This window comes from Panthera pardus, unplaced genomic scaffold, assembly GCF_024362965.1.
Source record: "Panthera pardus isolate Hobbes unplaced genomic scaffold, ASM2436296v1 HiC_scaffold_7, whole genome shotgun sequence".
NCBI classification, from domain to species: Eukaryota; Metazoa; Chordata; class Mammalia; order Carnivora; family Felidae; genus Panthera; species Panthera pardus.
In genome coordinates, this window is record NW_026527002.1 from 54257903 (window position 1) to 54282295 (window position 24393).

General features: G+C 38.7%; 1 long non-coding RNA gene across 2 annotated transcripts; it reads right to left on the reverse strand.

Moving 5' to 3' along the window:
* Positions 1 to 1152: 1152 nt before the first annotated feature.
* LOC109277918 (uncharacterized) lies at positions 1153 to 23742 on the reverse strand. Of its 2 annotated transcripts, XR_008419927.1 has the most exons (8): positions 23059 to 23742; positions 14922 to 15010; positions 10934 to 11112; positions 9831 to 9960; positions 9058 to 9191; positions 7515 to 7663; positions 6250 to 6517; positions 1153 to 1395 (listed from the first exon to the last, which is right to left on the reverse strand). It is a non-coding gene; the product is annotated as an uncharacterized LOC109277918 (long non-coding RNA). The 2 variants fall into 2 exon arrangements; XR_002085389.2 differs by lacking the exon at positions 1153 to 1395 and having other exon boundaries at positions 5616 to 6517.
* Positions 23743 to 24393: the final 651 nt, after the last annotated feature.

Below are 24393 nucleotides of genomic sequence, written 5' to 3' on the forward strand. Positions count from 1 at the left end.
TGTATTCAAGAAAAAGAATAGTGTAAAAGAGAAAAAAAAGAAAAAAAATAAAGAAAATTGAATAGATGGACCTGCTAATAGATTGAAATAGGACTGAAATTACTTCGTTTTCCCCTAGAAGTCAGACTATGTAGAGCTTTATAGTCCATAAACTAAGTAGGCAGTGAGACCTGTGTTCTTGAAGAGCGAGGTTGGCCCACTTGGGCGGGGCTCAGTGTAACAGCTCCGCTCTCCACTAGATGGCGCCGCTAGCCCACTGGGGTGGACTGCTGCAGAGCTTGTAGGTGCGTATGCGCATGTGCAGGAATGGTGAAAATGTCGTCACCCAGTTGCCCAGTCTCTAGTATGGGAACTCCTTTCCCTCAGATCAACAATTGTGCACCCGTCCTCTGTCTTCAGCTTTTGTCCACACCCTGCTTCTTCACTATCCGTGACCAAGCCCCAGGTAGTACCCCTCTCCCAAGTCTTGTCTTAGATGCGGCTATTTTTCCCGGCCCCCTACTTCTGAAGGACTGCGGCTTTGACCCGTTCCGCCCCTCTGTGGGAGGGTCTCACCAAGCAATGGCCGAATGCAGGCTGCACCTAGGAACGCCTGCTGGACCCTGCTGCTGCCATTGAGACTGCGGCCAGGTGCCAGCCTGCCCAGAAAAAGTTCATGAGATATTGTAGCAGCAGCTTTTCAGGGATTATGGAAAATCACAACGCGCATCTGGCACCAGGCTTCACACTTAACGACCTTGTTCCAGCACCAGCGAATGTGGCCGTTTTCTGGGGTCTACTGGGACCAGGTGGCTACAGTCTCTACGAAATGCCCTTCCAGCAGTGGAACTTCTTTTCCCCGTGCGGCTCGAGAACCTCCCGGACCCCACTCTGCTCCTGGGGATTCGCCCTTCCCACCAGAGCACTGCCAGGTATCGAGCTGCGGAGCTGCAGACTTTGCGCTCCCTTTGTTTACAGTCTTGGAATTTAAACCCTCTCCTTTCTCCTTTCTCCCTTTTTAGTTTAGTCCCTGCGGCTGTTTCCAACTTTCCACTTTCTCTCCAGCTGCTTTTGGGGAGGGATGCTTTTCCCGTATTCTCCCCCACCCAGTCTCCGTCCTCTCTCCGCCTGCAAAAGCAGCTCCCTGCCACCGCCAGCTTCTCTCTCCCCAAGTTCACCTCTCTGCGCCACATACCTGCTGAATTCTGTGGTTCAGGTTGTGCAAATTGTTGTGTTAATCCTCCAATCAGTTTTCTAGGTGTGTAGGATGGTTTAGTGTTGGTCTGGCTATTTCACAGACGCGAGACACACAAAAAACGTCCATGCCGTTCTGCCATCTTGGCTCCTCCCAAATACTTAAGTTTTATTAAGGGTGGAAGGACACTTTTTTAGATTAGGCTGACCCAAAATCAGAGCCTGAGAAAAGGAAATAATTACATATGTTACATTTGGGAGTTGATCCCAGAAAGCACACAAGAAGGTGTGGGGAAATTAAGAGAGCAAAAGGAGAAAGCCAATGAAGCAAGCATGAGTGAGTGGGTTACCAATGTGGACACCTGGGATTCAGTTCCTCTGGGGCTCTTCTGAAAAACCATGAAGGACTTCAGTATTGTCTCACCAATGGAAGGGGAAACTGGGTTATTTGTCTATCAACTCTCATCCCTCATTGGTGTAGGGTTACCTGGTGTCTTGGGCTACCTTGCAAGTAAATTGAACCAGCTCTTGTGGTACTTGAAAAAGCCCTCAGACAGAGAAACAGAATCACACTTGACAGCACCTTCCTCATGACCTCATAACCTCCCCAGCACCCCAGATCTCCAAACACCATCACATAGGTGTTTAGGTTTCAACATACGAATTTTTTTTGTTGAGGGGGGTCAGAATCATTCTACAGCATTCTGTCCCTGGATGTCCGAAATGATGTGTGACCTCACATACAAAATATTTATTTCATTTCCCACTCCCACCCCCCCCCCCCCCCCGGATCTTAACATGTTCCAGCATTAACTCTGATGTCTAAAGTCTGAAGTCTTATTTAAATTTTGTCTAAATTAGCTATGGGAAGACTTAGATATGACTTGAGATATGCTTTTTCTTGAGCAAATTTATTCTCCTGCTGTGGACCTTTGAAACCACACAAGTTACATGCTTCCAGAATATACTGGTGGGACAGACATAGGATAGACATTCCTGTTCCAAAAGGCAAAAGTAGGAAAGAAGTGTTAAATTAATTTTAGAAGGAAGCTATTGCCCTGAGGTGGTTTTAATGCCTTAGTAGCTTACATAAGCAAACCAAAACCTAAACCTGGAACACCTCATGTTTAAGAAACTGCAACCTAAAGACAACCAGTTACAAGCAGCCAACTAGACTTTCCCAAATAAGGCAACTGCTTAAGCTATAGCCAGTTAAATAATTTTCTTGCTTTGCTTTGTTTCTTTATCTTCTCTATACAACATTTTCTGCTAGCTCCTGTTGGTGGAGCAGTCCTAACCACTTCCAGTTTAGTGATATTGGATTTAAACTGTTTTTTTTTTTTTTTTTTTTTTGTTAAAATAAACTCTTGCCATATCAATATGGCTCAGTTTATCACTCAACAGAAGAAAGGAATGATGGGTCCCAAGCAAGCCCAAAGCCTAATGAGGCAAATTTCATCAGACCATAAGGCTCAAAAAGAATGCTCTTTGACTCAGAGTTCAGCTTCTCAAATGCGCAGGGGGTAGCAATCCACTCACACACCTTGGTGAGCCCCACTCATGCCAAGGCTCTCTGCTGGAATGTAGTGGCTTTGTCAGATGACGCTGTCCTTTAAAACCTAGGTGAAGGCGTCATTGATTCCTCAAAACTATCAAATCCCAAGATGAATTAATTATCTTTATTCTCAAACATTCCTTTGTTTGTGTTTCTTATCTGAGGGAATGACACAATCCAGTTGCCAAAAATAGTCATAATGGATTCTTCCCTCTTGACACCTCCCACATTCCAGGTCACAAAATTCTATAAATTTTGGGAGGATGTTGGTATTCCCTTACTAGTACATTCCTTATTTTTTAGTGAAGGAAATGTCATTCAGACCTTCCCAAAAAACATAGATGTTGGCCTTCTGATTTCATTCTGACTTGCTTACGCCTCCATTCCTTCTGATCTTTTCCTTATTACTTTACCAAGGCAGTTCTGCATCTCACTTTTGGTGACTGCAGGCTATCATCATATCGAGTCTCTAGGGACATAATAATATCAAGGGAGAGTACTCCCGTACCAATAAACCTCACCTCCCCAGTCCTACACCCTAACTATTCAAATCCATGTCCCCATTTCTTGCTAGTATGTATTTGCCAGATGCTACAGCTTTTTTTGGTGGATAAGCTATTTATTCACATAGGACTATGCTTGTCTGCTCAGGATATGCTAGTTATTGATCTATAGCATATACTCTAAACCAGAGTAAAATGGGTTTTGGGAGCATGAAAGATATTTATATATATTACAAGTTTGTGTTGTCCTCCAAGGGACTACAAAACATAAACAGATATATGGTATATCTGCGGCACTAAAATTTAATCAGGGGGGTTAGTAAGGGAAAACTATCTAAGAAGGTCCTTAGGTAGATGATAATGAAAAAAGATTGAGAAATTTTTGTCTAGGTGCTACAACTGTGTTCTGCAACCTTGGCAATATTGACATTTTGGACTAGATCATCTTTATTCTGGGGCCTGTCCTTTGCATTACATCCCTGGTCTCTATCACTAGATGCTAGTAGCATTTTTCTCCTCCATCCCAAGGATTTTGTAACAACCAAAAATGTCTCCAGACATGACAGTGGTTCTCAAACTTTAGCACACATCACAATCCCCTGCATAGATTTCTGGGTCCTACTCCTTGAGGAGTAGACCTGAGAATTTGTTTATCTAAATAACTTAAGGAAAGCATGGGTGATTTTAGTACCCCATAGGATTATTTTGAGGATTAAACAAAATGAGGCAGAGGACAGCCAGTACAAAAGCCCTGCAGTTGGAGTATGCTCAGTTTGGTCAGGGATACCAGTGGCTGAAGCAGAGTGAAAAAGGAGGAAAGTAGAAGTAGATGAATTAAGAGCAGTAGTGAGGCACCGTATCAAGCAGAGCATATTGACCACAGTTTGACTTTAAATTTAACTCTGAAAGTGATCAAGAGGCGCTAGAGTATTTTGAACTGATGCACGGTGTGACTTGACTTACACGAGGAGGTTTACCCTATCTGCTTTGTAGGGTGTAGACTGAATGGAAGCAACAGCAGAAGCAAGAATACTAGTTAAGAGGTTATTGCAACTCACGAAGAAATGTTGGGGTGTGGATTTATTGTGGAATTGAGGGAAAGCATCAGGTTATGGAGATATTTCCAAGTAAGAGTTGGCAGAATATGGTGGTGGATTGTATATGGTGTGATGGAGAAAGAGAGGAGCCGTGGGTCAAGGACGTCCCCAAGGATTTTGGCCTGAACTGGAATATGAAGTTACCATTTGCTAAATTGGAGAATAATGTGGAAAAGGAAAGTTTTTGGAGAGAAGATCAGGAGTTTAGTTTTGGAATGTCAAGCTTGAGGTATCTCAAATGGTGATATTATGTAGATGATTGGATATATATGAGAGCACTGAATCCTAACCACTAGACCACCAGGGATGGTGATGATTGGATATATGAATCTGAAGTTCAGGAATGGATCTTGGATAGAAATACAAACACCCAGTTATATTCCCACAGATAATGTTTAAAGTTTTGATATTGGAAGAGATTATCTAACAATGAATACAGATATAAAAGAAGTAACATCTGGGGTCTGAACCAAGTATGCTAAGAAAATTTTAGTGTAATTAGAAACTAGGGTTATTATTAATAAAATGGATCATGAAGAATTGTTTTGCAAAAGTTTACAAGTAAGGTGATTGAAAAACGCACCAAATGTCTCCTAGTAAGACAATTGGGGCAAAAGCCAAAAGAAGTTATTAACCTTGGTCTTTAGAGTTTAGGGTAGGTTAGATTTATTGAAAAATTGAATTTGCATGTGTATCCATGGGCTATAATAATTACCTCTGGAAACCAATTATAGGAATTAGGAGTAGTCTAACACAGTTATTATTTTACTTGAAAAGGAGTACTGAAATTTGTTTTATGCTGCATAAAGAACTTGTTTGATATATATTTCATGAGCCCCAGTTGAGAGGGAACATTTTATATTGGAATATATGAAAGCTTCTAATCAAACATTTATGTCAGCAAGAGTTTTCTTTTGTGGAAGAAAGTTAACGTGATAAAAAAGTAAAAAGGGCATAATAATGCCCTGAAGATGCTAATCCATTTTAGACGAGACAGAGGGCAGGGAGGAGCCTTGGTAATGGACAGACCTTGACAAGTGGCCTGAAGTCAAGAGCCTGAGCCATAGACATGGTGTTTGACCTCTGCTTCTGCAAGAAGCCTCTTACCCTTCCGTTCTCTTAGCTAACTCTGAGCTCATTCTGTTACACCTGCTTAATGACACAGCACTTGTGAGTGGTTGCCTTTAACTCTTTTCATACTTTTGCATTTGAATGGGAGGAAACAATGAAGTTTAGTTTAAATGAATATAGGATCTAACATGAGCAATTTCTGAAAGGGAGATGAGATGGTTTAAAATGTATTTATTTTACTCGGTGTAATATGTTTCTTTTCAACTTCTGTCTTTTCCAGCTATTCCAAGCTGACCCTCTGATGGCTTCTGGCATAGACTCACTCTCCCTGGAAAAGTGAAGGAATTTTCACAGACCTTGTGCATGACATCCACATCTTCACCAAGGCTCTCTTTTCTCTATCTTCCTCCATCTTCTCCATGGCTGATTGGAGATTGGAATAAATCTAGTGTTCTAGTAATGACCACTGGGCTCTTGATTTCAATTTCTTTATCCCTGTACCATGCTCCCTTCTCTACTCCAGTAAGTTTTTTTCTACCCATAGACTTGGGATCTGGTACACAAGGGAAGAACTCTGGGTGTATGTGTAGGTCAGAAGATCAAACATCCTCACCTGTTTTCCTCTTCTCACTGTTTTGGTCCAGTCCCAGGTCTGGGTATTGACCCATGTTCCCATCTCACTCATTCTAAGTAGTGTCCTTCTCTGGTGTCCCCTCCTCTCTAGAACTGGAGTCCTGACCTTAACTATGTATTATTTGACTAGCTGGACCAGTTCTCCTGAGAGTGGACCATCTTTCTGCTTGGGGTTAGTGTATATTTACAGATCTCGTGTTAATCAACTATTTCTTACTTGACAATCAAGTATGCAGCTATCATCTGGTTGCTTTCTTCTACCTTCTTAATTATAAATCATAATGCTAACTAGTTCCAGAACCTTTGTTGGTGAAAGTTGGATCGTAAAACACTGTGTCTTGACCACGTGGGCTTCTTCTCTGGAATGATCTGGGAATATGTTCCTCGGACTCCCTCCTTCTTGTCTGGGTCTCAGTCTTGTCCTTATTCGACCCCCTTCCCTTTCTCTCCGCCTCCCTTCTGGCACACTGTAGGCTTTTAATCATCTGTTAAGTAATGAAAATAACTTGAGTTAATAAAATATTAACACAGTAACATTCATTTATTATAAAAATTTGGTTTTAACTAACACCAAATTTTAACTTCCAGACTTAAGTGGAACCCAATTTTGAATCCCTCTCGGAGACTCAGATTTACTTTCACTGAGGTTGTGTCAATTTCATGAACCTTTCTGAAGTCAGAAATGTCTTTTCAGGGGGCGCCTGGGTGGCGCAGTCGGTTAAGCGTCCGACTTCAGCCAGGTCACGATCTCACGGTCCGCGGTCCGTGAGTTCGAGCCCCGCGTCAGGCTCTGGGCTGATGGCTCGGAGCCTGGAGCCTGTTTCCGATTCTGTGTCTCCCTCTCTCTCTGCCCCTCCCCTGTTCATGCTCTGTCTCTCTCTGTCCCAAAAATAAATAAAAAAAAAAAAAAATGTCTTTTCAGGATGGAAGTGAGAACAATGATAGATCTTGTGTGTATTCCCCATGAGGATCAATCAATGCACATTTCCACGCACTTTCTTCCAATCAGAAGTGAGTGGTTTTTCCTATTTTTTTTCCCTTTAGCTTAGGTTGGAAAGTGATTTTTACTGGTAAATTTAATTTTACATAACCTTGGTTCTATTACTGTCTCTGATCTAATCACTTTTAAAAAGAGAATTGAAAGGCACCTGGGTGGCTCAGTCAGTTAAGCATCTGACTCTTGATTTCAGCTCAGGTCATGATCTCATGGTTCATGGGTTTGAGCCCCACGTTGGGCTCTGCATTGAAAGCATGGAGCTTTTTTGGGGTTCTCTCTCTCCCTCTCTCTGCCCCTCTTCCTCTCATACTCTCTCTCAAAAATAAATAAATAAATAAACTAAATTTAAAAAAGATTTGAAACTACTTTAATGACAGCCTACCCAAATGCCTGACATTTGACCATTATCTGATAATATTTTAAGACAGAGATATAATTTCTTTACATCCTACTCCCAAAGTTATGTGCTTCAAAAGTACAGGTACCTTTGTTATTCCTGGAAGTGAGAAAAGCTTTGAGAATACTGTGCCTCTGCTCTCTGATTCCCAGAGCCTTTAACATAATAATGATGCTTGCATTTATGTACCATTTTATGCATTTAAAAAATGCTTTCACATACTCTTCTTGTAGCAGCCTAGCATAATAAAAGAGCATGAATTTTGGCGTTAGGCAACCTTAGACTTAAAGCCCAGTTAGCATCCTACCATCTGTGTGGTCTTGGTCATGTTCCTTAATCTGTCTGCGCTCATTTTTTCAATTCAAAAAATGGGGGAGATGCTACTTATTTAGGGAAGTTGGGAGGATTAAATCACATAATATATGCACTGTTACTGGCACATGTAGACTTTCAGTACCTCCTGGTTTGATAGCAACCTGGGGAGATTGAGAGGAGTTGAAATAATAACCAACATAAATAACTTGCAGGGACTTTTTATATGTATAATAGGTAAGTATTTCCTCCTCACACATCAGCCCAAGAAATGTTATTTTGGTTTAATTTTTTAAGTCAAATAAAATCTCTATGCCCCTACTCTCTGTGGAGGTGAGAAATTAAATCTCAGTCATATGTTTTAGTGTCTTCTCACTCCTTGGATTCCAAATTTGGAGGGGGAAAAGAAGCATGCTTGTGTGCATATAGAAAGATGTGGGAGGTGGAATGGCCCTCCCAGTTCTTATAGCTCCTCTTTCTGCAAGAGCTACTTTCCATTTTTCCCTTCAGAGAGCACTGATGCTCTCTGTAAGCTCAGAAGTGCATTCCCTAGAGATCCTGTCCATGGACCATAGGCCTGGTCACTGAAGACCTTTGCTGATCAGTGCTTGGCCTCCATCAGTATTCCATAAGGATAATCCATCAGAGATAATCTCTGTATGTATGTTATCTCCCCAAGTCCCTAGACCCTACCCTGTCTAGGACAACTTCTCTTTCACTGGTCTCTAGTACCAGCACCAGCCTTTTATCCCTGTTCACTCCAAGGGTCTTCACCTAAAATTAAGCCCAGGGAGAGGGGTTATTCCTTACGCACAGAAGATTTTACTTTCAAATATCAGATTCTCTGAGATAGTGGAACTCAGAGCAGAGGGGCAAGTTTTGGTAACTTTTGGGAGAAAGGGAAGGAAACAGTAACACTCATTGTTTTGAGCACCATATATTAGTGAAAATAATATGTATGTTAATACCATAGTAGATCATTCTGCAATGATTTAGTTCTTTCACCACTTCGGTGATGTAAGTTCTTCAGCCACCATACCATGCTCAATAAGGAAAGAGGTAAATCCTGGCTTCCCACCCCATGAGGATTTGCCTCTTCCTAGACTGCAATACTGCTTCACTGTTAAGAGGGAAGAGGTCCTTCAGTGACTGGTAGTTCTGATCAAAGTCTTCTGAGAGGGTGTTCACTTATCCCTTGGCCTCAAGACATCTAACATGAACTATTTCTATGTTTCTAATAGAAACTAGCTCTTCCTTGATGTCACTTACCTCCTTCAATCCTTTTAAATGGAGGAGGTGTTTTCTTCTAACTTTCTTACCTCAGAACCTAGAAGTGGGGTAAATATGTTCCCCTTTACCGCCATTGTTTCCTATTGATTCCAATGAAATAACGTCTAGAGAATGTCATCCAGTTCTTTGTTGTCACCTGCACTTCATCATTCCAGTCGAGGGGCTGTGGGGACAAGGATACAGTCATACAAAGCATCCCCAGCACATGTTTCAGTGGCAGGAAAAGGAAGGCATCGTGCTTAAGTTATCATAGGAGCAGAGCCTGAATTTAGACAAAGAAGTCGTATCATATGTCAAAAGAATATTTGGCAGCCAAAATGATTTTTGAGTAAAAAAATGAACCAAATGTGTTTCAATGAACTTTTCTATCACCTCTGGAACCAGATTTTTAGATTAAAAACTATTAAATTTTCTATAAATTTACTTCTTGTTAATTACATAACTATGTTCATAAATAAAGCAAACAAAAGGAACAAAGGAACGAAGCAGGAGAAGATGATAAAAAGGAAACAAATGATATTCCTATTGCCTCATATTAAATATAGGACCGAGGTCTGGTACTGAAGGCTAATTATCATGAGTAATTGCTATATGCTGAGTACATATTTTGCTGAATGTTGTCTAAGTATAAACTCAACTTATCTTTTTTTTAAATTGAGCCTACACCCTGAATAGCAAAAGAATAATTCCCAGACACAATTTTAGTAGCAGTTCTGTTTTCTTGCTTGAAACCTTAAAAATTAAAAAAAAAAAAAAAAAAAAAGGTCATTGTTAGTGGATTGACTATAAAGAAAATTTTTACCTTGTCTTATTCTGAGAGGTAATGATTTTGGTGGATTGCTTATTTTCAAGACATTTTCCCAAAAGACACTGGTTTGAGATCTCAGCCAAAGAAGATGAAGAAGGAGCCTGCTTTGCCACCAGATGGAAGCCTGTGGTAATCAGAGAAGTCAGGTTTCTGTCACCAGGCACACGTCACCCAGATGATGAAATCCCCTTTTTTCCACTATGCGCCATTTCCAGAAAGCATTAGTTAAAATTGGCTAATCTTTGCTCTGCATATATTTTTTCAACCTGATTATGTTATTTTCGGGGAACAAGATGAGATGCTAGGATCAAAATGTTAGACTCAAAATGAGACGTTTTCCATATTCATAACCCTTAGGTCATTGCCATATTCAGAACTATATTAGATAATAAAATTTAAAAGCCCATTTTCATTCCAAGATGCTCAATTTTAGTAACTGTTGAATTTCACACACCACCTCTTATCCCTGCACCAACTGCCTACAGGAAACACAGAAACTTAATTATTGACAGACCAAATATTTGCATCCTGTGGAAACCAGAATATTCCATAATTTAAGAATGTAGCAAATATTTTCTCTAAAGCCCGATCTTGCCCTTCGTTGTGGGCTGCATTTAAAACAAGCAGTATAACTTTTCAAGCTGCAATTGGGATCTTTTATCTCTTTTGAGGTCTGAACACGGGTTATTAGCTTTTCTTCCTCTTTAAAATTTTACTCTGCCTGCTCCTGCCACTTCTTCATTCATACGCTATGAAATATCAGCTTACAAACTGGTAAAGCGCTATGTACTATTTTATTTCAACATGTGAGTAATTTCTGTGCCATCTATTCACCAATTATGGTTTTTCTGTGCAAGAAGATCTCGTTTCAGAATGCCCATGATCAGATTTTATTTTTTCTTGCTTCACCTGCAGCTTTCTGCAAAACGTGTGCTTGAGGCACATGTCATTGCTGTGAATACATTGATTTGCTTAAAGGGGCCGGTGCTACGAAACTACAATTATATGCAAGTGCTTGAGAAATGTAAAGTGCTATGAAAATAAAAAACATCATTATTTTCTTATGGCTTATAAGTGACTTGCACTATAAGAATGACCTTTGGGAAGTCCTCCAAGTTTTTACTATCGTAGAAACAGCTCTGCTTCATGGAGACTTTCCAGTCTGGTGTTTGTACATCAAAACAAGGCTGTTGAAGAGGGTTGCTGTCCCCGAGACACAGAGGCTGGAGTCCTTTCTGTGCTTTGCCAATGGTTTGGCCATTTCATAACAGTGCTTCTGTGAAAAGGAAACAGGATTAGAGAAGAAAGGGCCATGAGATTAAGGAACAGTCTCCACTCTGTTATTTTTCTCCTACATAACTCTGGGCAAATCATTGAGCCTGTTTGGAGTCTACCTGTTTCCATATCTGTAAAATGAGGATGACTATACTTGTTACACCTACCTCTGGGAAATAGAAATAATCATGAATTTCAAAGTACTACCTAAAGTTGGTTATTACTAAGATTTAATTACTGGTGTATTGTTTCTCATCAGAAAGTCATTCATCCAAGCTGTACTTTTTAAAAATTGTTTTCACTAAACTGCATTTTAATGGTATTCCAGTAACCAAATTTGAGGGATATTATAAGAAAATCAAAACTCTTTCCTATTTGTTGTACTGTAAAAAAGTAATAGAGGAAATTGTTTACACCTCACATAGTGTCCTTTTTTATGAGGACCTAAAGAGTTGACACATTTTTCTCAGATTATTTGGGTTTCTTTTAAACACAGCTTTCTGTTTTTTTAAAAGTCACGTAACTGGTTGTGTTTTCCTCCTCATACTAGCTTCTAGGCAGCTCTGAGTTAAATCCATGGTTCATATTTAGCAAAGTCTGTATGACTTTATGACATGTATTTTAACCTCACAACTATATTTAACTTACTGTTTCTGTGTTTTCCTTTTCTTCATGATTTCCTCACTTTACCCTCTTCATATGCTGCATGTATTTTGAAAATGACATGATTTTTGGAATGAGGTTGTATCTAAATATAAAATGTAATTTCTCCTATAAGACAGAATATGTGAGGGGAGCCTGGGTGGCTCAGTCAGTTAAGTGTCTGACTTTGGCTCAGGTCATGATCTTGCAGTTTCATGAGGTTGAGCCCCACATCAGGCTTTCTGTTGTCGGTGAAGAACCCACTTCAGATCCTCTGTCCACCCCTCTTTCTGCCCCTCCACTCATTCTCTCTCTTTCAAAATAAATAAGTAAATAAACTTAAAAAAAAGATAGAATATTTGAATTATATAATAATAATTGCTAATATATATCGAACACTTACTATGTACTAGGACCTATGAAAAACCCTACATGATATGTCACTTATTCTTCACCATGAAAATGGTGTTATTTCCTATATTTTACCAATGAAGAAATTAAGCCTTTAAGAGTTTAATCAGCTCATCAAGGGGCTCACCACTGGTAAACGGAGGTGCTAATACATTTACCTGATTCCAGTATTCATGCTGACTAGTCATTACACTATCCTGCCTTTTCATGCCAATTATAATAATGTGACAAATGATTGATATTGTAGAATTATCAAAGGTTTTTGATGTAGTAGAATATTTAATCTTTATCAAGAGCGTATGCAATTTAAAGAAAATTAAGTGTTTTAAGACCCTATTATTCATATCTTTGCTTGAAAATTTGATAGAGAAGATGTTTTGCCACCCTTGTCTCTATTGCCCAAAATGGTATCAGTGTTTGTCTCCATATGTGACTTGGTATTAAAACCAAAAGAAATGCATGCCTCTTAATGACATATGGAGAAACATATCCAGCCATCTTTTTTTAGAATGTAACAAATACCTTCTGGCACTTTCTGGCAATCTTCTGCCATGGTTTGTTCCTTCAAGTTGTACTTCAAATACCTTTACTACTCTGTCTCTCTCTTTTTTTTAAAGTTTATTTATTTATTTTGAGAGAGAGAGTGTAAAAGCAAAGGGGAGGGGGAGGGACAGAGAGGGAGAGAGAGAATTCCAGTGCACAGCCTGACATGGGGCTCAGTCTCATGAGAACATGACATTATGATCTGAGCCAAAATCAAGAGTCGGACACTTGGGGCACCTGGGTGGGTCGGTTGGTTAAGTGTCTGACTTTGACTCAGGTCATGATTTAATGGTTCCTGAGTTTGAGACTTTTGGGATTCTCTCTATCACCCTCTCTGTCTCTGTCCCTCCTCCACTTGCTCTTTCTCTGTCTCAAAATAAATTAATTAAAAAAAAAAAGTCAAACACTTAACTGACTGAGCCACCCAGGCTCCCTGAGGCAATGATTTTTAAGAGAATTGAAGGAGACAAGATGTGTGTCCCTTTAATGTTCGAACAGGTCTGTGTGTTAACTAATAGGACTGGGAGCAGCTGGAGCTATAAGCATATTGTTCATAAAAACTCTTAGAGAGATGATTTTTGAGCATGATATTCAGGAAGAATGAAATGCCTTTGCTACTGTGTTATCATTCCAGTACAAACCTGCATAGGACAAAGATCAAGAGGGAACACAAAAGATCTGCCAAGGACAACAAATCAGACCATGAAAAAAAAGGAGGATAAGAACAGAACTATCAGGGAAATTTTTTGCTTAGCCAAAGTTTGCTAAAAGTTTCATTAAATCCTTATTGAAATATAATGAAAATTGAATTTCTCAACTTTGTCTTTTATTTTTAGAATTTTTTGTGTGTGTGCAGGGCCATTTTATCTATTATGTAATATAGGCACAGTTCCTGGGGCTATAAACTTTCAGAAGATCCACAAATAAATGTGTCACCTAAAAAATGATCTATTAGCTCTAGAATATGAAAGAAACCCCTGTGAGTCAAAAGGAATTAATACTTAATGAAATATCCACAAAACATAACATCACATTACTTGTCTGGCTGCAATTTCACCCAACAGTTATATCTTAGGATAGAATAATAATAAGAAAGATGGAATATTTGTCGTCAAATACATAAAATTATGAAAATACTTTCTAAAACTTTCACAGCAAAAATATTCTTAGTGTGTGATGTGGGTGTTTTAAAAACACGTTTGAGGGGCGCCTGGGTGGCGCAGTCGGTTAAGCGTCTGACTTCAGCCAGGTCACGATCTCGCGGTCCGTGAGTTCGAGCCCCGCGTCAGGCTCTGGGCTGATGGCTCGGAGCCTGGAGCCTGTTTCTGATTCTCTGTCTCCCTCTCTCTCTGCCCCTCCCCCGTTCATGCTCTGTCTCTCTCTGTCCCAAAAATAAATAAAAAACGTTGAAAAAAAAAAATTTAAAAACACGTTTGATATGCAGGGAGATCTTTAAATTAAGAAGATTAAAATTAAGAAAGTTGTCATAAAATAATTCAAAATGAGTTTATGTACATATATGTTTTAGTTTTCTATTGCTATGTAACAAATTACCACACATTTAGGAGATAAAAACATCCCATATTTATTATTTCACAGTTTTCCTGTGTGAGGACTCAGGCATGTGTTATCTGGGTCCTTTGTTCAGGGTCTAACCAGATTGAAATCAAAGTGTCAGTCGGACCTGTGATTGTACCTGGAGACTTAATTAATTCAGTTGGTTAAGAGTTATCATGGGAGTGACATCCATCAACTTGGTCACATTATGTAACATAGTTAGGAGAATAGCATCCATTACCTTTGCTATATTTTATTGATAAGAAGCTAGTCATAGGTCCCACCCACACAGAAGGGGAAGGGATTATGCAAGTGAGGAGTGGACCATACATCCTAAAATGACTTACTGGGGGTTTCCTTTGGATGTGTCTGCCACAGTGTTTAAAGTTAGCTTTTTTCCTTTTTTAAAAAGATTTTGAAATAATTGACAATAACTGACCCCTTACGTGTGTGTGTGTGTGTGTGTGTGTGTGTGTGTGTGTGTATAAATGCATGCTTATATATCTGTGTATAAACTTAGTGTATTACAATCAGATTACATTTGGTACAAATTACAATTAGTCCTTACAGTTTTGTGTGAGTATATGTGTTCTTGCACTCCAGGCTGGAGGATCCAGGATCGCTCAACTTACAGTGTGAGTGATTCTTGAAACCTACCTATTTTTGGAATGAGTCTGGTAACTGGAGCAGAAGCTTTGTTGGAGAGGCCTTGCTTGTAGTTAGGACTTCACAGATGGAACAGAATTCTGAAGATGAAGTGCAATTTGGTAAGTCTCAGAAATAATGGAAGTTTGTTTGCTTGGATTAGATTCTTGAATTTTTGAAAGGCACATGGTCTTGAGGGGTAGAAATATACATCTAACAGCAGTAGCAAAATTTTAAGATGAAGATGATGACTGCTAGAAGGGAGGGTCTCTGAGTGATATTATTGGTTTTTAACCTATCACATTTGTAGTCAAGCTGTGAAGCAATCCTATATGATAGGGAGTTGCATTTGCCAGAACCATAAAGCATTAAGATGGCTGTATATGGTCATAGCTCCCAGTTAAAATTTCTACTCTGAAGAAATAAGCAATATGTATTTGGAAAATAGTTGCTTCTCTGTAGATGTGCTTTACACCACAGCCATCTGAAGAACTTTCAAATTCAGTATATTTTGATGTCAGAGCAAATAAAAACCACATCTTTAATTAGTGAAAATGTCTAGTCTTCTCCATTTTTATTTTCTCTTCTACCAATTATTGCAGATGCTTGAACTAGCCTCCTCAGCTGCAAATTGATGGATACAGAGAACCAGCCACATGGAGTGTTCATATGATTGTTGCCATCTGTCTTTAAATATAACATTCTACCATGCGTCTCTAAGTAACAACAAAATCTCCACCTGGAACCACTAATGAAGCTTAAGTCTACATTTCCCAAACATACAGATTATGGAAAGATCAAGAACTAAAGAGAGAACAAGATAACTTATATGAAGAAAATATGAATATTATAAAAGAAGATAGGAAAAGTGAAAGAAAGTAGGGAATTAATTGAACAGCAGGAAGAAGATGGACAATTTCCAAGAACAATATATTCCTCCCACTCTAAAACTGGGGAGTTTAATTTCCTCCATTTCTTTCATAATTACTGGGAGAAACTCTTCAGAGCTAATACATTTTATTTGTTTAGTTAGAAAATACTTATTATGCAGGACCTACATAAATGTCAATAGAGTTGTTTTGACTCTTTATTAAAATTTTATATTCTTAGATACTATATACTATACTACATTTTAAAATAGCCTTCACAAATAAAATTGCTCTACTTTTGTTGCTAAATTTGGAATGAATTAGAAGAGATTTAGAATGCATTAAAATTAACTTTATGCGTATAAAATCACCTTTTGAATTTTTTTTAATAAAACTGGTTTAACCAAATTTAAGCTGAAGGAGACTTTATGAACTGATTTAAGAAAAGCAATTGCATCCTGGGACATCATAAAATGAGCAAGTTTCAAAATAATTAAGCCCCCTCTTACCTGTAGGGAGATTTCTAATTAGAAGTTTCTTCTTGGAGAGTATAGTATTGTGTCATCAAACTTCAGTCCCTTCTTAATATGTCCTGGATATAGACCTTCAATTAAGGAAATTCATGTCCAAATACTCCATTTAAGAGAGTAGATTTGCACTGCCTACTTCTCAAACTAAGTGGGATTTTGGAAACTCCCCAATTCTTTTTCAATTCCCAAAGGAACATTACAATTTACAAGCTAGATAATACTTTTTAAAGACAGAAAGTGCTTCCTCTATATTGATACTTTATTTTTTTTCAAAAAGCATTAGAGGCCATGAAGGGTGAATCTTTATACTACCTAGACAGAAATTGGTAGCTATGTAGAGAATAAAGATATTATCTTATTTGAGTCATCTTCATATTTTGAAACACTTTGTGACTAGAGAATAAATGCAGATGCTTAGCTTGACTCAGAAGTCTTAGATGGAATGAGAGCATATGTAAAACTAAGTCTAAGAACAATACACTCCTTGTTATTGAAAGAAGAAAACCATCCACATAAAGTCATTAGAGTTTGACATTGAAGATCAGTCCAGAGCTGGAAGATTCTAAGTTGGAAGACTGATGATCTATCAAGACTGGAAGTGAAATGTTCAATGACTAGGTGTCACTGAGAGAAATACTCTTGGCCCTATAAAATACACAGGAAATGATATTTCATGGAAAAGCCCTATACAGTACCCCAAATGAGTCATTAATGGAGTCAGGATAAAATGGAAACTTATGATGAGCTTCTTTACTAAATTAAACTGACTTTAAAAAATGAATTAACTTCCTAATATTAAAATAGAGTTCATTATTAAGAAACCGGAAAACATCAGAATACTGGTTGAAAGAATAATCTGAAATCACAGATTAGAACCAATTAAAAAAAAACTACATGTATCCTCTTATTGGGCATTTTCAAAATTTAGAATATTATTATAGTTTTTATGTTTGCTATGAAAACAGCTAAATCTAGTTTCCTGTTGTTTCCTAGAGTGTTTTAGATGCCACAAAGGTGAGGGGCTGGCCTTCTTCCATTTATAACATTGTGGTTGGGAATATGTTTTTCAGTTCATTAATTCAATAGAGGAGGAGAGATAAGTAACTGAGTAAATAAAGGGATTATTATGTTGCTCGATTGAGGCAGCATTATGAAAAGGAAATAATAGATTTGAGGTGAGATTAGTTGTATGGATTTATAAGTAATTTGAACTTTTTGATTCTCAGTTAAAAAAATTTAAAATAAGGATAACAACACCTATTTAAACATGTTAGTTGGGATGTATATAGAGTTTGCAGAAATCATCACGTGAAAACTTATACTGATTTTTTATTATTGAGATATCTAGTAATCTGGAGTTTACTGGAGGAAATGAAAGGTAATTCTTTCAGATACCTTGAAATTATAGACAAAGCCCACAGTTAGATTTTATTCTCTATATAAATAAAGTTGAGCTTGATCATACAAAAGAGATTACATGGTTAAATTTTACAGCAAGGAATAAAGTTTAGAACATTTTGTTTCATAGGCATCCAGTTACTTAGGGCTTTCTGTCAGCTGGCTCACATTGTATCTCCCTGTCTGCTAAGATTGGTTGGGCAAGGGGCGCCTGGGTGGCTCAGTCAGTTAAGCAGCGACTTCGCTCAGGTCACGATCTCGCGGTCCGTGAGTTCGAGCCCCGCGTCGGGCTCTGTGCTGACAGCTCAGAGCCTGGAGCCTGTTTCAGATTCTGTGTCTCCCTCTCTCTCTGACCCTCCCCTGTTCATGCTCTGTCTCTCTCTGTCTCAAAAATAAATAAACGTTAAAAAAAAATTAAAAAAAAAAAAAGATTGGTTGGGCAAGTTAGTTGAGCTTTTTTTTTTTTTTTAGCAGGGAAGTAGAACATGAGGTGAATTCTCAACTTAAAAGAATGACCTTGGGATAAGTTTAATTGAATTATTCTATCTTGGCACATTTTGGGAAGGTATTATAAAAGAGATATAAATAAAGTCTTGAAAGATGGTAGTTCACATTTTGTTGGTCCCAGGGACTGTATAAGAGCAATGGTAACATAAGGAGGCAGTCTAATACACCTTGTCATCCAATGTAAGATCAAAGATTCGGTTGTGAATTTAGCGGTAACAGGATGAAGGAGGATGTTCAGCCTGATTTAGTTTCCAGCAGTGGGTCTACCTCCTGCTATGGCAAATGTAGTTTTCTTTGTGGTCCAGCCAATATATCAGGGAACTAAATTAGAGTTTGGAATCAAAACCCCAGCTAATAAGTATTTCTCTACCTCTCCTTGGTCTTTATGCATACACATCACTGAGAGGTGTTTTATGGAGGGATGTGTGGTCAAAGACAATGTGGATTTGAGATCTTAGGTTCCTTATATCTCTGTCTATGTATTTATATGGATACATTGCTTATCTGCAAAATAGGGTTTAGAATGTCTACCTAACTTTTTTTCTTACCTTACATAATTGAGTGAGACTTGTATGTGGAAGAGGTTTTGGAAAAAGTTGATTATTCAATACAAACCTGAGGTTACTAGCAAGAACTTTTGTGAAAATTGTACAGAGGATGAGATAATAAGAAGCCCTCTTTCATTTTTCTCTAGCTCTTTGTTTACCCCTTTTGCTTTATTTTCAAAATAAGAGGAATAGGAAATGAATTTATATTCAATATTTTTCTCTTTTCAGAGCTTGCTTACATAGTGATTTCAATGTCACTCTTCAAATGAAGAGTTGAAGGACAACACGTATAATGGTTGAGTTCAGTGTCACTCTTCAAATGAAGAGTTGAAGACAGCATGTATAATGGTCAAGATCAGGGATTCTGGAGCCAGGCTTTTGGGTTTGAACCTTGTCTCCGTCACTTATTCTGACTCCACAATTTCCTTTTTGTCAAATGGGGATAATTCTACACAGTTGTTGTGAGGATTAACTGAATTATTTCATGTGTAATACTGAGAATCGCGTCTAACACTTCCTAAATTCTCAGAAATTGTCAGCTATTTTTCTTCTTCTTAATCTTATTACTGCAAAGGTAGCCATTAATTTTTTCCAGGAAATTTATGACAGCTCCAGGCTGATCAACTGATTTTTGAACTTGTGGGGAGAATGTAGAAGGATATTTGAAATTAGTTACTTGACATTTGCGGTACCAGTGCCTTGTTCTCCAGAATTGTGGCGTTCTGACTCACAATAAATTAAGACTTTACTCCACATTATTATTATTATTATTAGTAGTAGTAGTAGTATATTTGGTGATGAGTTCAGCTTTGGCAGGAGGTACAAGGATTATGTTAGAATTTGCTCTATATGACAAACTGAAATCAGATTAATCAGAGGATTCTGTCATAGCAAGAGGTTGCAACAGCTTGTGTGGTATTGGATGCTGAACATGACTAAGGAGTATATGACTCCATGATACCTTCCTCCTTCTGGTGCCTGTGTCTATTGTGTAATAAATATGGCTTAATCTCTATAGCTACGAATTGAGGCTAAACATTCTTCCTTTCAGCTAGAAACGTGAGAGCTTTAGGTTCCTTATTGATATTGTGTCCTGCAGAAAGAAGTAAAGCTTTAAAATTAAATCAGTTGCACCTTTGATTGGCAGATTGCACCTTGGGAGAGAAATCTTCCTATACCTATCTTTTTATCTTTACTACTTTCTTTGCTAACTTACATGTCTCACAAATTAGACACATAGTTCAAAGATGAAAAATACTCAATAAACAAGAAATTCACATTAATTTGTACAGAGGAGTCACCTGCCTAAGTGGAAAGAAGGAGCCTGTGGTTTCCTTGTTCTTGTTTACAATGCAGGAGTCACTGCAACACAAAATATATTTTGTGTTGTTGGATTTGATAGGAATTAGATGTCATATTTCTCCCCCATAAGTTTTATCTCTGATGAACAAGCTAGAAGCATTGATTGGGAGCTCCATTTCCAGACATTATTTTGAGATACAAATGTTCATCTGAAGGTGACTGCCATTATAGGGGCAGCATGCATTGAAAGACTGACCTTATTTCCTCTTCTATTAAAAAACAAAACAAAACAAAAAAACCATGCAAACTTTAAACAGAGAATGGCATACACACAGAAATGTGTACAAATTATAAGCATATAGTTCAATGAATTACCATAGTGTGAATCATAACATTGTAAACATCCCTAAGTCTTTCTGTGCCCTCTTCCAGTCTCCCCTCTCTCCTTCCCCAAATGCGACCACCATCCGGACTTCTAACACTTTTAGTTTGCCGAGTTTTGAACTGTATATCAATGGAAACATACAGTATATACTTTTTTGTTTCTGGCTTTCATTTCTCATGATAATATTTGTGAGAGTCATCTGTGGTGGTATGCATGACAGAAGTATGGCAGACTCTGTGATTATTACTCTATGCACACTCTCTAAGACCTACCGCTGTAGTGAAGGAGGCAGAGTCCTACCTGCCTGAACGCTTTCTTTGGCATCTGAGGACCTGAAGTCCAGATTACTGTGGATTTAACTCTCCTGCAAATCTCAGTCAGTGACTGACAGGAGCTTGTGTGTAAACAAACTCTCTCACTCCTTGGGTGGAATAACTCTGGGGCATGTATCTTATACCGATTCTTAGAGTTCTCCAGGAGGAATAAGCTTTACCTACTCACAACAGTAACTGGCTCTTTCTGGCCAATGTACCTTTTACTGGCTACATTCCCTTCCCTGTCTCATTTTTGCACTTCTCTAGTAATGTTTCCTGAATTCAACTTCCAAATAAATGAATTGGGCTTGGATTCTTATCTCAGGGTCTGTTTCTGGAAACTTGATCTAATAACAAGTAATTTGATCAGTTTCATTGCTCTGTGGTATACTATTATATGAATTTATGTCATCATGTCAATAAGCTATTGTTAATAATATTGCTGTGAATAGTTCTTACACCTTTTGGTTAAATGTATGATTCGGGAATTTCTGGGTCAGATTTATGTAATATATTCAACTTTGGTAGATGATACTAAAATATTTTTCAATGAGGTTGTAACAATTTATACTATAAAGAGAATTCCAGTTGCTTATCGTGCTGGAGAATTTCAGTTGCTGCATATCTTTGTCAATTTGTTATTTTCTTTCCTTTTCATTTTAGCCATTTTGCTAAGTATATAGCAATATTCATTGTGTTTTTATTTATATCACCCTGAAGATAAAGGATGCTGATTACGTTTTCATATGCATATTTGCCATTTGGATATTCTATTTTGAAGTGTCCTTCTTACGGACTGGATGTTTGTTCTTCTCCAGACTATATATTGAAGGCTCAGTCCCCAGTGTGACTATATTTGGACATAGGGCTTTTCTGGATATAAAGTTAAATGAGGTCATAAGTGGGGGACCCTGATCTGATAAGATCAGTGTCCTTACAAAAAGAGACAAGAGAGTTCTCTGGCTCTCTTCCCCCTGCCCACATGCACCAAGGAAAGACCATGTGAAGGCACAACAAAAAGGAGGCAATTTGCAAGCCAGGGAGACAGTCTCATCAGGAAGTGCATCAGCTGGCACCTTGATCAAGGACTTCTATCCTCTAGAACTGTGAGAAAATGAGTTTCTTTTGGTCCAGCTACCTGATTTGTGGTGTTCGACTGACTAATACAGATTTTGGTACTGAAAAGTAGGGTGCTACTGGAACAGTGGAAGTGGATTTTGAAGTACACACTAAAAAAAGCAGAGATTGCCTGCTTTTGTGAAGGGATTGTTGGTAGAAATATGAACGTTAAAGGTCGTTCTGGTGAGAGCTCAGAAAGAAAAGAGGAGAGCTGCAGAGGAAACCTCTACCTTTTTTAGAGAATAAATAAATAATGCTGAACAGAAGGTTGGTAGAAATATAGACGTTAAAGGTCATTCTGGTGAGAGGTCAGATGGAAATGAAAAACAGGCTTAGAAACTGGAGGAAAGGCGATCCTTGATACAGTGGCAAAGAACTTGACTGATGTGTTCTACTGTTTTGTGGAAGATAGAACTTGTGAACAATGAAACTGGAGATTTATCTGAGGCGGTTTGTAAGCAAAATGTTGAAGGTACTGCCTGGGTCCTTCTGACTGCTTATAATAAAAAGCAGGAAAAGAGACATGAATTGAGGAAGGGATTGTTGATCAAAAAGGAACCAAATTTAAAGATTTGAAAAATTCTCTTGAGTCTCTCCGTATTGCAAAAAAAGAGGAAGCTTGTTGTGATGAAAACTGTAAAGGTGTGGACAAACCCATCTGATAAGGACATCATGGGTGTGACTCATGGACTTAATCAGCCATCTCCGCAGGAGCCAGAAATAGAGATGGAATTATACCAGCAGAGATTCTGCCAGTTTGCCAGTTTGAACTAAAGGGGAGAGAGAAAGCAGGATGGAGTGAAGGAAAGCTGTCAGATGTCTTGGATTCTACAGGACCGGACCATAGAGCTATCTGGCTGTGAATGTGCCTGCCCCAGGGGAAGGGACGAATGACCAACAGAGGTCATCCGAGCTGCCACTCATCACAGGCCCAGGGAGCTGGCTGTTTCCTGTTTCAGAAAGCCCTACTGACACGGTTCGCACATTGGGCCAAGGTGCCCCACTGAGCCCAAGAGATGCTGCTGTCCCCACAGAGCTGTGGGGGTAATGCTGCCACACTGGTGAGCCCGGAGGGTGGGACACTGAGCCAGAGGGACAATTCTTAAGTCTTAAGATCTAATGGAATTTGCTTTTTTATCTTTTAAAGCTACTTGTTCAATAAATTTATTGTCTTTACCTGAAAAAATCTTCAAAGAAAATTGCAGCTTAGTTTTTTAGCTTTTAGAGGCCCACTCCGGTGCTCGGAGGAAGTTGGTCTTCTGAGCTACTCAGTCTTTCTTCTCGGCAAGAAGCATTTTGAGATGATTCCACTTTCCCTTCTTAACATCTTTCTTAGGCTTCTTTTCATAGACTGGATTCTCTTGTATAGCAGCCTGAGCTTTCTGATACATTTCCTCTCTTACATTTGGAGCTGCACTGTTCTTTATATATTGACAGAATTGTTTCTTGTAAGCATCTTCATCTTCTTCCATGAGGGAAATGCATGTAATCTGCAACGTTCTGACCCATAATGTGCTTCTGATGTAATTCTGCATTGATTTCCTTGTTTTTTGAATCATAACCAAGGAGTCATTTTGTTCTGTGAGTGACAAACAAGCCTCTGTCCACAGCTTACCTTCAGGGTCCCATTCTGTTCTAATGGAATTAGCTGGGTTCTGGAATTGTTTGGGATCTGCCACCCCTTTCTTTGTTCTTATCTCTCCCTTTTGGAATGGGCATGTCTATCCCATGCCTGTCTCACCATGGTATTTTGGAAACACATAACTTGTGTGGTTTCACAGGCTCATAGTAGAGAGGAATATTGCCTTAAGAGAAATTATTCAGTGAGTCTCACCTATATCTGATTTAGATGATATTTAGATAAGACCGATCATACTTTAGAGTTGATGCTGAGGGGCGCCTGGATGGCTCAGTCAGTTAAGCATCCGACTTCGGCTCAGGTCATGATCTCGTGGTCTGTGAGTTCAAGCCCCACGTTGGGCTCTGTGCTGACAGCTCAGAACCTGGAGCCTGTTTCAGATTCTGTGTCTCCCTCTCTCTCTGACCCTCCCCCGTTCATGCTTTGTCTCTCTCTGTCTCAAAAATAAATAAATGTTAAAAAAAAATTTAGAGTTGATGTGGAAAGCAGTTAAGAATTTTGAGGCTGGTGGGAGGGAATGAATGTATTTGCGTGTGAGAATGACACAAATTTTGAAGGGCCAGGGTCAGAATGCTATGGACCAAATTATGCCCTCCCCCAAATCACCTGTTCAAGCTCCAACTCCCATTGTAACTGTATTTGGAGAATGCAGGGACTTTATGGAAGTAATCAAGGTTAGATGAGGTCATAAAGGACCTTGTTCCAATAGGATCAGTGTTCTTATAAGAAAAGACAAAAGCGAGCTATGTGACAAGATGATATGTTAATTAGCTCGAACTGATGCATGTTCTTTTTCCTTCTTTCCCTCTTTCATTCTCATTTTCTCCACCATGAGGGGGCAACTGTCAGCAAGCCAGAAAGAGACCCCCACCA